The following is a 4,373-nucleotide window of genomic DNA, read 5'->3' as shown; positions in this document are numbered from 1 at the left end:
TATAAAATTTTAAGTTTCTATTTTTCTCCTTCCTTTCCTTCTCTCTCCTCCTCCCTAAGATGATAAGCAATTTGACATAGGCCATATATGTGCAATCATGTAAAACACATTAGAATTCACTTTAGAACCTTAATGAATTGGCTTTAGAGAATACTACATCCACAGTGTTATCCAGTGCAGGAAAGTCTATGGCTTTCTTAAGAAACACATTCATTAGGTTCAAAAGCTCAGTGAAGAAAATATTTCTTTAAAAATTAGAATGGAGCAAATGGAAGCTAATAACTTTGTGAGAAATCACAAAATCATAAAACAATCAAAAGAATGAAAAATAGGACACAATGTGAAATATCTCAGTGTAAAAACAACTGACCTGGAAAATAGATCCAAAAGAGATAATTTTAAAATTATTGGACTACCTGAAAACCATGATCTAAAAAAGAGCCTAGACATTATCTTCCATTATTAAGGAAAACTACCCTGACATTCTAGAACCAAAAAGCAAAATAGAAATGGAATGGATCCACCAATCACCTCCTGAAAGAGATCCCAAAAGGAAAACTCCAAGGAATATTGTATCCAAATTCCAGAGTTCCCAGGTCAAGGAGAAAATATTACAAGCAACCCAAAAGAAACCATTCAAGTATTGTGGAAACACAATCAAGATAATAACAAAATTTAGCAGCTTCTACAGTAAGAAATCAGAGGACTTGGAATATGATATTCCAGAGGTCAAAGGAGCTAGGATTAAAACCAAGAATCACCTACCCAGCAAAACTGAGGATAATACTTCAGGGGGAAAACAATGGAATTTCAATGAAATAGAGGACTTCCAAGCACTCTTGTTGAAAAGACCGGAGCTGAATAGAAAATTTGATTTTCAAATATAAGAATCAAGAGAAACATGAAAAGGTGAGCAGGAAAAAGAAGCCATACACATCTCTTTAAAGTTGAGTTATTTACATTCCTTCATGGAAAGATGACATTTGTAACTCATGAGACCTTTCTCAGTATTAGGGTAGTTAGAAGACATATATGTGTGTATATGTGGGTGTGTATATGTATATGTAAATATATACATATGTGTGTGTGCATGCATGTGTATGTATGCATATATACACACGTATACATATATGGAGGGGGCACAGGCAAACTGAATATGAAGGAAGGATACTTAAAAAGTGTTGAGAAAGAACATACTGGAAGAAAGAGAAAGGTAGAATGTAGTAAATCATCTCACATGTGTATGTGTTTGTCCTTCATGGCTGAAAAAGACCATGCCATCAGAGAAATGATGATATGATTTTCACTTGACTTTGTTTTGAGAGATGGAGAACTGTGCATGTCACCAGCCTCACTTCTCCTGAGTCATCTGAATCCAGTGACCGGATATTCATCAGGATGACTGGAGATGACCCAGGATGAGGCAATTGGGGTTAAGTGACTAGCCCAAGCTCTCACAGCTAGTGAGTGTCAAGTGTCTGAGGTGAGATTTGAACTCAGGTCCTCCTGACTCCTGCACTGGCACTCTATGCACTGCACCACCTAAGTGCCCCAAATCATCTCACATAAAAGAGGCAAGAAAGAGCTTTTATAGTTGAAGGGAAGGGGAGGAGGTTGAAGGGAACAAATGAGTCTCATTCTCATTGGATTTAGCTTAAGAAGGGAATAACACACACTCAGTTGGGCATGGAATTCTATCTTACCCTGCTGGAAAGCAGCAGGGGAGGTGATAGGAGAGGGAGGATAGTAGAAGGGACAGTAAATTGGAGAAAGGGGTAATCAGAACCAAACACTATTGGTAGATGACAGGTCAAGGGAGAGGGTGGAATAAATGGAGGGCAGGACAGGATTGAGGGAAATGTGGTTAGTCTTTCACAACATGACTGTTATGGAAGTGTTTTGCATGTATGAACTATGTCAAATTGCTTACTTTGTCAATGAGGGTGGATAGAGAGGGAGGAAGGAAGGGAATGTGGAACTCAAAGCTTTAAAGATGAATATTAAAAATTGTTTTTACATGCAACTGAGAAATAAGATGTACAGGCAATGGGGTATAGAAATCTATCAAGCCCTACAGGAAAATAGACGAAAGGAGAATGAGAGAAGGGGAGTGATATAGAAGGGACACCAGATTGGGGGAAGGGATAGTTATGGTCTACTCTGTCCTGGAGTGAGGGGAGGGGAGAGATGGGGAGAAAATTTGGAATTCAAAATCTTGTAGAAATGAATGTTGGAAACTGAAAATAAATAAATTATATTTTTAAAAAATGCTCATTGCTTACCTTATTTAAGAAGAGATGAATGCTCTTTTTTCTTTTCATATTTAAGTTCAAAATGAATAAAGAAATTTTTTAAAAAGTATGTCCTCTGTTTATTTGTTTAAAGTCTATTATAGACCATCATAAGGATGTTCTTACTTAACCAAGCTTTATTAAATCGTATTCTCCTTCATGTACTCTTTGTTCTAGCCAAGCTGGCTTTCTTATAGTTCCTTATATGGGACATTCTATCCTCATCTCTATACCTTTGGTGAAGTTACCCCTGTGCCTGAAATGGGCTCTTTCCTTATCTTGGCCTCTTAGAATTCCTAGCTTCCTTCAAAGCTTGGCTCAAGCGCTATTTCTTCTATGATGCCTTTCATGATTTCCCACATACACATTCAGCCCCCAATTACTACTCCTCCTCTTCCAAATTAATTTGTACTTATTTTAAATGAACTTAATTGTATATTGTATTTATTTGCATTTTAAATATATTTTTATTTATTTCAAATGTAATTTAAATTTGTGTATATACTTGCATGTGTATATATTGCCTCCTACTAACGAATGTAATATTCTTGAAAGTTGGAATGGTTTCGTTTATGTCTTTGTATGCTCCATGTCTAAGATGGTGTCTGGCACATACTTAATACATGCTTATTGATGGATTAATGGCAGCAGTAGAAGAAAGGAATTATTTTATATTTTTTGTTGTTCTTTATATGTTGCATGTAATATGTGGTACAAATGGGAATGGAGAAGAGTCAGAATTTTTTTTCCCATTTCCTGGTGATTCTATGGTGGTACAAATCATTCAAATAGCTAAAGGTGAAGGAAAGGAAATAAATATTCATAGAATTCCTACTATGTGACTGGACTAAGTGCTTTATATGTATAAAAATACACACATATGTATATATTATATATGTGTATATGTACATGTATATATAATATATGTATATATTATATTGCATTTAAGAAAGTAGTAGCTTTTGTCTTCTGGTGTCCAGCAATAGAATTCCACCTTCCACAGTTCACTGAAAAAGAGAAGTCCTTCCTAGGTATATCTGCCATCAGCTGGAAATTCCATAAAGGAAGCTATGTGGCATAGCAGATAGAGTGCCAGGTCTAGAGTTAGAAAGATTCATCTTCCTCAGTTCATATCTTGCCTCAGACACTAATTAGCTGTGTGACCCTGGGTAAGTCACTTAACCCCCCTCTGTGCCTCAGTTTTTTTCATAGTTAAAATGAGGGGACTGGACTTGATGGTATCTAAAGTTCTTTCAGGTCTATATTATTCTATGAGGCAAAGTCAGTTTTTGCTGCTATAGGTTTCTCTTTCAATATTTCACAGCTACATAAAAAATTAATTTGTCCCTTTAGTATTCCACGTATCACCTACAGTGATCCACCTTCATGGAGTTGTTGGTCTTTTCTTTTGGAGGGAGAGCCAGGGGAGGAGGGCAAGACTGTGTCTATGATATGAGATTTCTTTCTGTATATAAATATATCAACATCTGTATCTATATGGTTATAGTTACTCCTATCCTTCACAGTATGACTCTTTAAAGCGATCCCCACCCCACTCTGGCTCATGCCCCCAAACTGGAATTACGGACTTCCCAAATCATCTGTATACGTATATGCTCTAACTCCCAGTGGGACTCTCATATCCTTGGGTGGCAAGGGACAATTTCCCTCTTATCTTTCTATTCCTATTTCCTAGCACAGTGCTTAGCATACAGTTGGCACTTATCATCTTAGTAATACATTAAGTTGGCACTTAATAGCTACTTGTTGATTGATTGCTTACTATCATCTCAGACCTGAAGCAGTGCTCCACCCCAAGATTCCATCTCACATGCTGCTAATTACCTCTCAGTCTTTTTTCTGGAGACCAGGCAATTAACAAACCCTGCTCTTTAATACTTGTCTCTGGTTTCTTGCAAACCCTGCTTATATCAGTAGTCATTAGGGGTACAGAGTTCTGCTGAGTCCCCCTCACCAATCAATACCTTTTCTTTAGGGTATCTCAGGGCCAAATACCTCAATGCTTGTCTTCCACTTCTCCACAAAGAGGAGGGAGGTGTGCTTCATTAGCAGGTTTCCAGG

This window comes from Notamacropus eugenii, chromosome 5 (assembly GCF_028372415.1).
Source record: "Notamacropus eugenii isolate mMacEug1 chromosome 5, mMacEug1.pri_v2, whole genome shotgun sequence".
NCBI classification, from domain to species: domain Eukaryota; kingdom Metazoa; phylum Chordata; class Mammalia; order Diprotodontia; family Macropodidae; genus Notamacropus; species Notamacropus eugenii.
This window is presented reverse-complemented; position numbering follows the sequence as displayed.